Genomic DNA, 16,726 nt, shown 5'->3' on the forward strand with positions numbered 1-16,726 from the left:
ACTTACATAATAACTTTCATAACTTACATATAATCGATAATACATTACATAATACATATTAACATAATACATAACTTATATTATAATCTTGCATAACTTACATAATAACTTCCATAACTTAATACACCACTTAAATAACTTACATGGGTTATACACGACTCACATAATTAATATTATACACAACTTACATAATAACTTTCTTACATAACTTACATTACTTACAGTACTTACATAATACATAATACATAACTTACATAACTTACATAATACATAAAAATATATCATATCACAAATTTTCGTAATTCATTTATGGTTATAACTAGCGTTTTAACTTACCCGTGCAAATTATTGTCAACGTCAGACTTCAAGAATTAAGAAATGGACCGGTCTTGGATGAATTTGTCAAGGGTTAGCAACGATTATCGAAATGGAGTACGGTATTTTCTAAATTTTGCATTTCAATATGCAAGCCAAGAGAACATGATTCTTTGGCCCTGTAAGAAGTGTGTCAACATAAACTGGCATTATCGTGAGGTTGTATACGAGCATCTAATTGTTGATGGGTTTGTTCGGGGTTATAAACAATGGTTATTTCATGGAGAATGCCCGCCTAGTACTTCCTCTTCAACGATGGATGTATCTTATTCTGGTACTGCTTACCATCAGTCTGATAGAGGGGATGACATGGAAGGTATGTTGCGGGATGCATTTAATATGCACAATCATGGTGTCCAGTCGTTCCTAGCGGACTTTGTGCCTTCTGATGATTGTAATATTGGGAGAAATGCTTTTACCGAACCGGGAAGTAGTGTACCTCATGAAGAGCCGAATGAAGAAGCGGCAAAGTTCTACGCGCTACTTAATGACATGAACGAAGAACTGTATGAAGGATCAAAATTTTCAAAAATGTCTTTCTGTGTTCGTCTTTTTCAGTTAAAATGTTTGGGAGGGTGGACCGGGAACTCATTAACAATGCTGTTAGAGTTTTTAAGAGAAATGTTTTCGTTTGCAAAAATCCCTCAATCATGTAAAGATATGAAGAAAATGATAAAAGATTTAGGCCTTGGGTACAACAAAATCCATAGTTGCCCAAATGACTGTATGTTGTATTGGGGCGATCGAAAAAACCAACAGTGCTATCATGTATGCGGCCAATCCCGATTGGTTAGTAGAAACACAGAAGATGAGAAGGACGATGAAAATGGTGCACAGTCGAGAAAGAAGCCAGTCAAGATTTTGCGGTATTTTCCGTTGATACCGAGGCTTCAAAGGCTTTTCATGTCGTCGAAGACAGCGGAGTCTATGACGTGGCACCATGATGGACGAATCGATGATGGATTATTAAGGCATCCAACAAATTCTTTATCTTGGAAATCATTTGACAATAAATTTTCAGGCTTTGCAAGCGATCCTAGGAGTGTGAGGCTTGGGCTAGCATTTGATGGATTTAATCCTTTCAAGATCATGAGCACTGCGTACAATACTTGGCCAGTAGTGCTTGTTCCTTACAATCTGCCTCCGTGGATTTGCATTAAGCAATCTTCCCTTATCTTATCTATGATTATCCCTGGTGAGAAAGGGCCCGGAAATGATATCGATATTTATTTACAGCCACTTATTGAAGAGTTAAAACAATTATGGGCTGGTGTCGAGACATACGATGTGCTGAGGAAGGAGAACTTTAATTTACGTACGGCTTTGATGTAGACCATTAATGACTTTCCCGCTCATGCCAATTTATCCGGTTGGAGTACCAAGGGTCGTTATGCGTGTCCTTGTTGTGCTGCACAAACATGTTCGCAATGGTTGTACAATGGGAAGAAGTTTTCTTACATGGGGCATCGTCGGTGGTTACCGGAAAATCATAGATTTAGATTTCAGAGTTCTGTATTTGACGGCACTGAAGAGTTCAGAGAAGCTCCTTCCCAGACCAGTGGCTCTGAAATCTTGTTGATGTTGGAATATATGAATTTCATTTATGGGAAGATGAACCAACCGCCAAACACGCAAAGAAACAGAAGATCAAATGATGAAGCTGATGAAGACTCCAACGAAGAGGACGATCCTAATGAGGCGGACTTGTGGAAAAAAAGAAGTATTTTTTTTAGTTGCCTTATTAGGAGCATCACCTTTTACGACACAATCTTGATGTTATGCATATTGAGAAAAATGTCTGCGAGAACATTGTGGGTACAATTTTGAATGTCGACGGAAAATCAAAAGACAATCTTTAGAGTCGACTTGATTTAGTCCAAATGGGAATTCGGCCTGATCTTCATCCCAATCCATTTCTGAATGGGAAATATCGGTTGCCGCCTTCTATTTTCTAAATGTCCAAGACGGAGAAAGAACTGTTTTGTATGGTGCTGAAGGATATGAAGGTTCCAGATGCGTATGCATCAAATATATCTCGATGTGTTAGTGTTAAAGATCGAAGATTATATTCGCTAAAATCACATGACTATCACATCTTGATGCAAGATTTATCGTCGTTGTTTCTACGATGTTGTATGTCAAGAAGGTGACGTCTTGTATCATTGAACTATCCAACATAATGAAAGCCATTTGTGGCAAAGTTTTGGATGTTCAAGAACTTCAGAAGGTACAGGATCGAGCCGCTTTGACTTTATGCAGCATGGAGAAAATCTTCCCACCTTCCTTCTTCACCATTATGGTTCACTTGATAATCCATCTCCCGCAGGAAGCAATTCTTGGCGGACCCATTTTCTATCGATGGATGTATCCCATTGAAAGGTGTTAATTAAAATTTTTAATTTTTTCCTTTATTCACCTCTATGCCTTTAGTTACAACTTTTGATAATATTGTATATTGTGTTTAGGTTCCTATCCAAATTAAAGTCTTACTGCCGCAACAAGCGATATCCAGAACGATCGATTGCTGAAGGCTACTTGGAAGAGGAATGTATGACCTTCTGCTCAAGATATTTGGAAGATGTCGAAACAAGGTTGAACAGAACAAATAGGAATGCTGGACTCACGGACTATAACTTAGCCGATACTTATTTGTTCCAAAGTTTTGGAGAACCAATCGGCAAAGTTGAAATTGCAGAATTAGATCATTTATCGTGGGTACAAGCACATCGATATGTTCTGTTTCACCACGAATCATTGGAACCTTTACGGAAGTAAGTTCTACAAATTTTATAAATATTTATCAAACTAAAAATTGTTTATCTTCTAACAAAGTGAACATTTTTTTTAACATAGTGTGTACAAACAAATATTGAGATCTCGTTCGCGCTCCCGAAGAACACAACATCGAGATATCAATAAGTTGTTTACAGAATTTTTTTATGAATACAGAATCTTTTTATGAATGGTTAAGCCAAACGGTATGCAGTTGGAGCTTCCGCTTACAAATAATAATGCTTTCTCATAACATTTTTAATTACTCAGTTTACTTTCCATTCAATAGGTTTGGAGTGGGAAGAACGTAAACGACGAAGTTAAATGGCTTTCCCAAGATCCAAATCGAGTGGTTAAAAGATATAGTGCGTTCCTCATAAACGGATTCAGATTTCATACAAAATATAGCGAGAGGTTGAGGAGAACGCAAAATTGTGGAATAGTTGTCAATTCTGCAATTACAAGTTATACTAGTGCTAGGGACAATAATCCTGTCGAGGGAAATATGGAATATTTCGGACATCTTACTGACATAATTGAGTTGGATTATTACGGCAAATGGAATGTTGCCTTATTTCAAGGTGATTGGGCCGATGTTAATACAGCTCGTGGAATTAAGCAAGATCAATTTGATTTTACCATGGTGAACTTTGACCGATTGATTCACACAGGACAACAACTAATAGATGAGCCGTATGTATTCTCATCTCAAGTCAAACAAGTTTTTTACTCAAGAGATCCAACTGATGAGGGTTTGTACGTTGTACTCCGTAACATCCCTAGAGACTTGTTTGACATGGGCAGTGGAAGTAAAGATAACATCGACGACAGATCAAAAACTTTGCCCTTTCCAGAACAAAACTTAAACGATAATATCCCTAGTACTAGTGCACAATTTCAATGGGTTCGTCAGGATACCGATGATATTTACGAATAATGATGTAGTAAGATTTTACGATTGTTTAATTATATGTAATATCATAATTTAAATCTTGGTCTTATTATATATTTCAGCTGTTTTATATGTGCTGTTATTGTTGTAATTAGTTATTAAGTTGTGAACTATTTTATGTATATTGCGATAAAATGCCTAGAAGAAAAATTCTAAGGAAGCATTGTTCAAAATGATCCAAACTTGATGAAACAAATAGTATTGAACAATGACATCAATTGGATCTTGAATGTTCGATTACAATTGAGGATCCAATGAAGTTCAAAGTAATTTTACATTTAATTTACATGCGTGTTGACTTATAGTTGATTTATTTTTCAAATTCTTATATTATAATATACCATTTGTAGCTGAAAATGGTGGGACGCGCAGAGGTCGAGGACGTACGCTACTTAGAGAGTTATACGAGTTAGATCCAGTCGAGCGTGTCAAAGTTGGACGAAACAGTTTTGGTCAGCCTGTTGGATCAGAAGCTCGACTTTTAGCAGGATACGTGAGCATTTTAGCATGAAATCCGAATATGTTGCCTATCAACTATGAGTCATGGCATCAAATGCCCGATAGCAACAAAAACCAAGCCCTCGATAATATTAAGGTAACACAAAATGTTAATGTTATCTGTAATGCTTGGGAAGTAGTTTCATTTATATTTACTTTATTAACTTATGTTTTTTGTTTTTTGTAGGCGAGGTTTGCTTTAGAGGTCTCGGATGCTTATGTAAAGAAGGCATTGGGAAAAAGATGGAGAGACAATAAAAGTACTTTGAAGAAAAATTATTATAAGACAAAACAACCTCGATGAGAAATTGCAAAATGTCCCAGGGTATGTTGAGGTACCAATGGGAAGATGCGGTTAGATTTTGGCATTCAAGAAATGCAAGTATGACGACTTCCAAACTATTGTAATTATTTTGGTTTACAGTATTTTCTATTTACGTACTAAAAATTGCATAACGTAGGATCGTGAACAAGTTGGAAAAAGCAGCAGGCAGAAACAAAAATTCACCCACACAGCCGGGTCGAGAAGTTTTGCATGTGTAGCTGAGGCGGAGGTATTTTTAATTTTTTAATATTGTCAAATATGTATAACTTTCTATTAAATAATATTTTTACTACTATATTGTAAGAACTGTCGTCCGGTCAAAAAGTTGGACGCCTTCAACTTTTTGAAATTACACATAGGAAGAAAGATAGATCTCCCATGACTCCCAAAGCTACTGAAATAATGGTACGTTTACTTAATACGATTTGACTTGTTTTAGTTATTTATAGTGTTTATTTTCTAATGGTTTAATTCATTGCTTGTAATGCGACTATTGTTATGTTGCATATGTTTTTTAATATATAATATTGCGTTCCTAACTATGTGATTTATTTATTACAAAAAACTAAAGGATAAAAAGGCGGAGTACGAAGCGATTGCTTCTAGTGATAGTTCTGTTCATCTTGAAGACATTGATAACCGGATTATTACTAAAGTTTTGGGTCCTGAAAGGTATGGTCGGGTTCGATTTCAAGGATCTTTTGTTAGCCCAACCCAATATTTTGGATCCAGCTCGCACCAATACATGGCTTCTGGGAGTCAGGCTCAAGCTGAAGTTCAGAGGTTAAAAGACCAGATGGCTCGGATGCAAGCGACCACGCTTGAGGTTCAAAGGAAATATGAAGAACTCAGCTACAACTTAAAGAAGAGGCGGAATGAGGGAAGCAAATGCATGCAGTGAGGGAAGCAGAGAGGCTGCAATGAGAGAAGCAGAGCAGAGCAAAAGTACTGACGAAAAGAAGCAGCTTCAGATTATGATGAAGATGTTTCAATGTAACTTCCGTCATAGTGTATGGCATAAATATTTTATCATTTTAACATTTAAGATTTTTACAAAATAATATGAATTCACTTTTATTTATTGATATTAATATTATTTTATTCGTTTAATTTGAAATATTATATAAATTTATTGCTTTTGGCTGGTTTAGATCTGGTTGCTTTTGATTTGTTGCTACAGGAGGGCTGAAAAATGAAAATTTTAATATAATCCCCAAAATAGTGACGTTTTTGTAAAAAAACGCTGCTAAAGAACATGTTCTTTAGCGGCGCTTAGAAAAAAACGCTGCTAAAGAACATGTTCTTTAGAGGCGCTTAGAAAAAACGCCGCTAAAAACCATGTTCTTTAGCGGCGCTTAATAAAAAACGCCGCTAAAGACCATGTTTTTTAGCGGCGCTTAGAGAAAAACGCCGCTAAAGAACATGTTCTTTAGCGGCGTTTTTGTTTGTAAACGCTGCAAACGTTTGCGACGTTTTCGTTAGAAGCGCCGCAAATACATTTAGTGGCGTTAAAAAGCGCCGCTAAAGGCCTAAAAAAACACCGCTAAAGACCTGTTTTGGTGTAGTGTATTAACATGGGCATCACTTATTGTTAAATGAGAAAAAAAATTATCTTCCAATATAGTATGTGTTGTGTTAGTACCGGCAAGACACGCGTCTTCATCGATATTAGGTCTAACAAAGTTATAGTGAATATCTATGTTCTTCATTAAAACAAAAAAAATGAAAATAATCATAGAAAAAATATATAAAACTAAGAAGGAAAAATAAAAGTATACTTAAAATATAAAAACAACAACATAACTTTAAGATAATATCAAATTTTCTAATTTTTGGCATTATGCTTCTCAAAGAAATCTGCCACACCCAAACGGGTTAGATCATTCATGTATAAGGGAATAAGAGTTTCTAAGATTGCTCCAAGTGAATCTTGGTCTAACAAAACTAAGATCTGTTAAATGAAAAGTATCAACAAAGTTAAGAAAAATATTTTGTCTATGATTATCAAGGGGCCTACCTTCTTTTTTTTATCATATTGAGATAAAACTTTACTAAAGTCTCCAGCAAGTAGCCAATGAAGATTACGAAGAGGAGCAACAAGTTTACGATAATTCCAAAGAAGTTTTCTTTCATTTGAACAATGGTTAGCATCAATGGTTGAAGTTAACCAACTGAGGTTGTTGAAATGTAACTTGATAGAGGCATGGATCTCTTGCTCCATATTACATACATAGTTGATGGTGACGTTGCAAGTGACCCATGGCATCCATATGCCTTTTTTTTTATCCAATAATTTTAGTGTCTTTCTAAGAATTAAAGGTGTTAGGGATCAACCCAATTAAGCAACAAGTAACAAAAATAGCGGAATAAATTGAGAAATTGAACACACAAATTTAACGTGGAAAAATCCCTCCAAAGAGGATAAAAAACCACGGCAAATATAATTTTACAATAATGGCAAAAGAACAAAGAGTACAAAAGATGGAGATAAAACTAAACCCCAAAAACTCAAAAATAAAGAACCCTCAAAACGTAAACACAAAATTCTCTAAATGTGTTATGAGTTCTAATCTCTAATGGGTGTATTTTCTAAGGTTATAAAAGAGCCTATTTATAGGCTAAATTCATATGTCAAATAATAATAAAATAATCTAAACTAATCATTGTTTGATTGAAACAAATAAACAGAGTTTAACTAGAAGATTATTTCTCAAATTTGACTGAAATAGAAGTCATACTTAACAAATCTCCACCTTGAATCATATTTCTACAACGCCATCTTTGCCAAAGCTCGCCACGAGCCTATCTTGAACTATGCATGGAATTAACTTACTCGAATCTGTGCTTAGAAACTGGAAGACTTCTAACCCGAGTCTGATTTTCACGAACACAGTGCCCTAACTTTTCAAAACTTGCATCCAAAGAGAACCTCTCTTCAAAGAAATGGTCATACATTTTTCCCTCCTATGACCAAGTTGCCTCTGCTCCAAATGAGTTGACTTTGACTCTATAACAAACGAGGGACGTTCGATTTCAGTAGTCACTATAGAACTTTCCGGAATATAAAGGATACCAGTTCTTTTACCTTTTAACAAAATGAGAGCTCCACGAGATACTTTAATGCCGCTCGACTCGATGTTAATTCTACATCCTTTCAAGTCTAAAATACTCAAGGAGATGGGATTATTTCGTAAATCAGGTACATACCTGACATCTGAGAGTGTCCTAATCGTCCCATCGTGTATCCTAATTTTAACAGTACCAATACCAATTACCTTACTAGATGAATCATTTCCCATGCGCACAACTCCACCTTCAACCGAACTATATGTAGAGAACCATTCTCTATTGGGACACATGTGGAAAGAACATCCCGAATCTAGGATCCACTCGGACGTAAGTTTGGAGTTATTGCTCGTTGACACTAACAAGAAATCATCACCACTTTTATCGGCCAAATTAGCACCATCTACATCTTCCTCGTTACTCTTAGCAACTCTTTTATTTCGCAGTTTATAACAATTTGCTTTGACGTGACCTAACTTTTTACAATAGCGACACCTTTTGTCTCGTTTCTTTGATGTTATCAAAAATGAAGTTTTCCTATCTGCTTTGCTATCCAAAAGAAGCTCATTGTTGAGTTTGTCTCTATTCAACAAATGACCCTTCACATCTTCAAACGAGAGTTTGTCTCTGCCATAAATCAGGGTCTCCCTAAAAGACTTATATGAAAGGGGTAAAGAGCACAATAATAGCATAGCTTAATCTTCATCATCAATATGAACCTCAACGTTCTTTAAATCATTTAAAAGAGTAATGAATTGACTGATGTGATCTCTAAGAAGCTCACATTCGTTCATGCGAAACGTAAATAGACGTTGTTTCAACACTAAACGGATAGCTAGAGACTTAGTTGCATAAAGAGTTTCTAACATTTTCCACAAGGCAGATGAGGTCTTCTCCATCAAAACCTCCTACAATACCGTATTCGTGAGGCACAACTGGATTGCAGACAAAGTCTTTTCATCAAGCTCTTCCCATTCTGTTTTATTGATTCTCAGGCTTTTTCCTGGTAACAACCTTTTTCAAACCGGATTGAATTAGAATTGCCATCATCCGAACTTGCCACAGATTGAAATTTGTCTCACTATTGAACTTCTCAATTTCAAACCTTGTTGCTGTCATATCTGAATGGGTTGATTTATGAAAATTGAACTAGCTCTAATACCACTTGTTAGAGTTTGACCCGATTAAGCAAGGAACAAGTAAAAATAGCAGAAGAAATTTAGAAATTGAACACACAAATTTAATGTAGAAAAACTCCTCCAAAGAGGATAAAAAACCACGGGTAAAGATAATTTTACTATAATGGCAAAAGAAACGAAGAGTAAAAAAAGATGGAGATAAAAACTAAACCCCGAAAACCCGAAAACAAAGAACCCTCAAAACGTAAACACAAAATTCTCTAAATGTGTTATGAGTTCTAATATCTAATGGGTGTATTTTCTAAGGTTGTAAAAAAGCCTATTTATAGGCTAAATTCATATGTCAAATAATAATAAAATAATCTAAACTAATCACTGTTTGATTGAAACAAATAAATAGAGTTTAACTAGAAGATTATTTCTCAAATTTGACTAAAATAGGAGTCATACTTAACAGAAGGGAAGACAATTAACAATATGAGGAACCTTACTAGCTCGAACATTAGTCTCAATGATAATCAAGACATCTGGATGGTGGATTCTCACTAGATCGTGAATCGTGGCAATAATACTTGGGTGCTTAGCACCTCTACAATTCCAAAAAAGCACTGACATTGGAGCAGTTCAAGGGTTAACAATCACATGCTCAAACTGATGGGGTTTGGAACTCTTTCAACATTGGGTAGAGTTCCATTGTATACAGTAGATTCTTTGTTTCGTGGAAGAAGATAAAACTTAGGATACTCTTTATTCTGTTACGACCACCTCCACTATTAATTTGAAAATATGGGGTTGATTGCCCACAAAATGTATCTCCATTTAGTACATGTCTAGAAAGAAAACTCAAATGTGGAATTGCCATTGAGAGCCTTGCAAGTTTTGCATTGGAAATATGAAGATAAGAGCGGTAAGATCAATCTCGTTATACGCATTTTTGGCAACCACCTCCAAGTTTAGTGTATTTGAGGCTTGGCCTTCCAGGCCTTGGTGAGACTGATCTCTTTTATTCCCTTCTGAGTCTAATTCATTCAGGGTAGTCCTTAAGGAATCCTACGGAGTTCCCACAAAGAGAAAAGGATGGAAGAAAGGTGGCACTTCAGGAGTGCTGAACATTTCCCTAAATCGTTCCCTCATTTGCCTCATTTCCATGCATGCTCTCATACACCGACTTGCATTATTAAACGTTTTTCATACACTGATTTGTGTGATATGACCCCGTTTTTATTGGTGGAATTGATTTAGTCTCAAAACCAAACTAGTTTTCTCTTTCCGTCAGGACGAATAGAATTTCAGAAGAAAAATTGGCCTTGTCTTGGAATAGATGAAGTGGTCTAATGTTTGTTTTTTTAGCCAAAAGTCTAAATTGAGGTTTTTGGATCAAGCATTTTCTTATTATTAATAATCATCCAAGTACCATACCTACTCTTTTTTTTTTTGACAAAGAAGCATCGCTAACCTCCTTAGCATTGGCAACAACAACATATGAGGAATTGGATTTTCCAAAGCAATTAAAAGAGTGGACTTAAAGGAATTCAAATGGGGATGAGACTAAGGGAGAAGTTGTAATTTGATTGTCAATACGCCCACAAGAACATAGAATATTTATTCTTTCATAAACAATTTTCTTCGTATAACCCTCAACGGTAACAATTTTGGGGAGTACATCTGTCCAATAGTTTTTTAAGATTTCAACATCGAACTACTCAATTGTAAGTTCTAGAAGTCTTAACCAATCAACCACTGGAGATACAGAAGCTTTGGAAGGCTTAAAATCAGGTTCCAATATTTTCACAATAAGAAAATGCCCCACAATAAGCCAAGTATCATATTTTAAAACATTTAAGTAATCATTCCCATTTTGGGATTTAACTATAAAGAAGTCGAAACGTAGACCAACAAGGTTAATACCTCATTCAGGTTTCCAGATAGTATTGAGTTTGTAAATAAGGAAACAGTACCCATAGTTTTTCCATGAACTTTGACTATAAGTATTATTGCCCATTTATTTCTAATCACAAAGGGAATTTTAATATTTTTGGGGTTTTCATACGAATGGCTATTTTCATCGAGCAGAGCTAAACTTGAAAAGAGGGAGCAACGATTTTGAAAGAATCTATAAGAAATACCTACATTTGGGAGAAGGAAGGGAGAGACTCCATTACCCTTCTCCAAATTATCTTTTTCTTCAATAGAAATGGGATACTAAGAGGCAAAAAAGAGCCAGAGAGCCCCATTTCAAATTGTTCTAATTTGTAATCTTTAAAAAGAAAAGAAAAATAATTTGTTGCTATATAAGTATAGAATTTACTATAAAAACATCATTGCAGTTCTCGTACTATATCTTAGATTACATTTTAGTCTCTTAATTGAAAAAAAATGGGTAAATTAATCCTTCTATTAAAATTATGTTGCTAAATGCTTATCTTGGTGTCATATATATGAGATAATAAGAAATTTGGCCATTCAACTTTACACATTTATTTAATTTGATCATTACTTTTTTTATTTGGAGCAAATTAGCCTTCCACTTTTCATTGCTAGCATGATATTATTTTATTTTACACGTTTCAAAAACAAATGTTTAAAATTATAAAAAAATTTAAGATATTTTTAAAAGTTCAAAAATCATAAATTAAAAATTATATTTTCAAAAATCATGAAAAATGCTTCTCAAAATAAAAAAAATTCTATTTCTTAAAAAATAAAATGCAAAAGAATTTAAAGATATTAAAAATATTTAAAATTCAAACTAAATAAAATAAAATTATTCACCTATATTATACAGCTTAGGAGAATATATAGAAGAAAGATATCAATCCTTTTACTATAATCGGGGAATAAAAAAGACAAATTTGAACTAAATAATTAGCAAACCGGTAGCAATATACTTGTCGGGTGTCTCGGCTTAAAGACCATCTGAAAAGTGGAAGAGTTTGAACAAAAATATAGGCCTTAAAATTGGGCTTCGATAAAAAACACGTTTTCTAAATGGGTCGAGCCTCAAGTAAGTTTTTTTGGCCCAATCTCAACCCGAATTTGCAAAAAAAAAAAATTGTTACTATTTTTTTACTGTTTTGCCACTATTTTTCATTATTTTGCTATCATTTTACGATTACATTGCTACTATTTTATTAGTATTGTTTCGATATTGTATAACTCTTGTTTTGTTATTAATTTTATTACTATTTTAGAGATATTTGATTACTAAGTTGCACTTATTCTAGTATTATTTAAGTATATATTTTTTCATTTGTTGGAAAAAATTTATTTTAATATTTTTAGTGTTAATTTATTTTTATATAAAAAGTAATATAACAAACTTTAATATGGTTGGGTCAATCCGGGCTCGAGTTTTAGTATTTTTATCTAAACTGGGTTTGGACAAAATTTTGAGCCCATTTTTCGAGTCGAGTCCGAACTTAGAAAATGGCCTAATTTTTTTACTTGACCCGACTCGATACATAAGTATAACTTGTGAATGTTGTAACTTTAGATTACCTTCGGTTGGGATTTTATTTGCCCAATAACTTTAGATATGCCAAGGTCTGCCAAAATTGTCCAAACTTCTGGCAATAACTAATATTTTTTTATAAAAAAAGTTATCAAAGTTTTTCAATTAAGTTAAATTCGATTTTGCTAGCTCCTATGATCACTCTTTTAGAAGGAAAAAGAAAAGGTATATAACTCTATAAATTATAAAAAGAAAAAATATTATAAAATAAAAAGACAAAAGTAAAGAACAAAGAAAATATGAGAGCAAAAGAGAAAGTATATTTTATTGATCAATTGGAATATTTACAAAACTTCTCTAAAGCCTCTATTTATATGCATAAGAAGTATAAATAAAGTAGAGATCTAATTCTAATCACCATCAGAATTCAAAGTACATCAAAACTTATCTTCATCTTCATGGACATCCACTTAATAAGATATTCATAATACTCTCCTTTGAATATTTATTGGTAGATAATGTTCCTCGTTAAAACCTTACTAAGATAAAAACCCTGTGGGGAAAAAATTCCTAGTGGAGGAAAAAGAGTGCACATATCTATAATACGCATAATATGTTGCCTCATTAAAAACCTTACCAGGAAAACCCAATGGGACAAAAAATCAATTAAGGGAAAAAGAGGACTGCGTGTATTTACTCCCTATCATGAAAACATCGCATAATATCGCATATTCTATGTATTCAATCTTGAATACTAGCTTTTCAATTGACCATTTGAACGTATTTGCTAAGCATTTATATCAACATTCTTTTGAAAGTCACGAGTGAGAGAAAAATTTCGGAGAAATATATTTTTATCTCTTCATGAGTTTCAACAATAATCACAACAAACTTTAATCATGATCCCTCTATAAAAATACAAATAGGTATTTTGGATCATTTTATAATTCTCTTTTGACTATTATTGACTAAATCAAATTTACCACATATGTTCAAATTATTTTAATTCATATAAATGAACAATTTCTCGATATTTTTAATATGCTTCTAGCATTCTAAATCCAAGAATTTTAATGTAAATTTTACATTATATAGTGATTCATAAAAGGTTGTAACAACAACTATTAGACGCAAGTTAAATCTTTTATGAACTATCGGTTTAATAATATATCTAAATGTTATTTTATCCACCACAAAAGAATATTATATATTTTCATAATCAATGCCAGGGCTTAGCGAAAAACTTCATATTTTTATTCTGCTTTTGCAAAACTACTTCATTTGTACCCTTATTGGCTTTATACCTTTAAATATTTGGACTAGTTCCAAAAACTCCACAAATTTAATTGTACTTGAGTTGCGTCTTTCTATTTTGACTAATCTATTTCATATCTATATTTCTCAATAGATTTATTCAAGATCCTCCATTTATTTCATTATTTCAACAATAATATTGCATGCAAAATCATTGTCGACCAGTTTTATTATTCGGTTCCGCGTTTTCTCAAATTGACATAACTTATCGAGATTTCTTTATTCTCATTACTTTAATCTTCAGTTTCAGTTACCTAAATCTCTTTTGGAGTTTTACTTATTAGTTATGTCTTAGATCTCTTCTGGGGCACCCACCTTCACTATATGACCATCTAGAAGAATTTTCATCTTTGGAATCGATCAATCTATTATTTATTCTAACTGATTGTTCTATTGGGACTTTAATTCAAATTAAAATATTAGATGGTATATAACACTTGGTTATTCTCATTAAGTTTGTAAATACATCTGACAATTAACTTATAATGAGTCGGAAAACTATCGAATAAAATAGTACTCACAAATCATGTCATAATTGAATCTCAAATACATTTAAAACATATAATAATACATGGAGACTCGTAATTAATATATATTCCCAACTTTATTTGAGGATTCACTCATCTTTGTGCGTTGTGGTGGAACAATTAGAATATACACGCACATACAAAAATTCAAAGATGAGAAATATTTAGCTCTTTACCAAAAACCAATTGTAATGGAGAGTATTTATAACTTATTGGCTTGATGTGTACAACACATAAATGAACATAATCTCATGTTGAAAAGAGGAAGTTTAGTTCTCATAAGTAATGGTTTAGACATTAATCGTATGCGTTCAATCAATAATTTCTCTAAATCATTATGTGCATAAATAACAAATTTTACAAAAGTTTTTCAAACTCAATCAATAAAAGACTAAGATATAAACCCATCAAGATTAGTAAGATGAATTGTCTTAATTGCATGATCTGAAATTAATTACTTAAATAAATAGTCTTACAAATGGTAGGTTGCAAGTTGATAACACATACCGATTATTTTGTAGATACATCTACCAAAATCATATGATATCAAAACCATCCACATGGTGGATGAATGAACCTATATTCATTTAAAAATGTAAGACCTTAAATCTCAACTTTAGTTAGTGAGTTTCTAAGAATCAATTTTCATTGAGAACAAGCAACAAATGATAATTCTTTAAATTAAAGAATCTTCTAGTTGTTTAATAAATGTCCATGTGAATTCTCAATTAATTTTCGCATCATATATGATTCAAGATGGTCTAACTAGTCACGCCAAGTAGTAAATGCATTTGTATCTATAAACTTCGGTTTACTTTAACATGCATTTTAATTGTATTAATAATTTCAATATAAATTGTGACAAATTAATAATTTTACTGTCATTACTTTTATTTTGTATTCACATATAAGTACTATTATAACATTAACTACTGAAAATGTCTAAATAATATGAAGTTTATAATACCACTAAATCAACAAAATAAATATAATTTCCAAATAAGTATATGCAATAGTCGCCTGGAATATGGCAAAATCTTCAAATATCCAAAAAGAAATTATTATAAAATTTATTATATTTATTGCAGACATTCACTTCAAGGAATGTACAAAAGTAATTTAGACAATAATGTAAGCATATATCATATTTCTTACCAATAAGATTATATAGATATCATCCGCTTCACTAAGAATAAACATTTGACAATATTTTGAATCATCCATCTTCTTATCACTTTGTCAATAATGACAATAAGTTAAATTTTCATAATTGCTATGAATTGCTACATTCACTTCGTGGAATTGGGCAAAACGGTAGAACAAGTAACTCGTTATTTTGTTTAGCCATAATGAGATATAAGATAAATTCAAAATACTTTTAAAACCCTTTTAACAAGAGTTTTGCATAATCAATAATTAACTACCAAGAATAATTATCTAGGTCATGTAAAGAAACAAGCCTAAATTAAATATATCAATAAAAATCATGTTTCAAATATAAAATATGACATAATGAAAAACTATCAATTTTTTTCCTTTCATAACCATCATCATAAACATGCATGAAATTTAATTTAAAATCTAACCATTCATGCTCATAGAACTTTTCATTTACAATTGCTCATGTCATTTCTCTAAATAATTAACACATGGAATAAAATGTATGAACTACTATCTTTAACAATTCTTTGAACTAAATCAAATTGAATAACCATAAAATTCATTGGTTTATTAACACACATTTGCATACTAGATATGTTTTAATCAAATATATTATTTAATTATAAAATTTACTATAGCGACATAAATAAATCAGTTAATATTCATTTTCATGAATAATGAGATGTTTAAAACAATATGTAACCCATGATATCAAAACTTAAAAGAAGGTCATCTCAAATATTTAAATCATATATCAAGTTGATTTTAAGATGTAACTTTTTTTTCTGCGTTGAGTCTTGACGATTTTATCAAGAAGTAAGCAAATTAAACTCTAATAGTAGACTTTGAATCCAACCAGAATATATTAATAGCAAACTTTGAGAGTGAATCTTATTTTCCAGGTGTATAAGAAGTACATAACCAATGACTTTTCATACATAAGTTTTCTCCCTTACAAGTTCTCATCTGTAATATTTTTCCACGCAATTTTAATTGAGAAATTATTCTGGATATTGTAGAGTTATACTCACAATTTTTTTTTTAAAAACTTACAACTTTAGGTGCATCCAACCATAACACGTTTTAGATAGAATTACCATATTTTATTGCTCACATTTTTCTTTTAAATTATTCTAAAATTTAAGT

The sequence above is a fragment of the Gossypium raimondii genome, chromosome 2 (assembly GCF_025698545.1).
Source record: "Gossypium raimondii isolate GPD5lz chromosome 2, ASM2569854v1, whole genome shotgun sequence".
Taxonomy (NCBI): Eukaryota; Viridiplantae; Streptophyta; class Magnoliopsida; order Malvales; family Malvaceae; genus Gossypium; species Gossypium raimondii.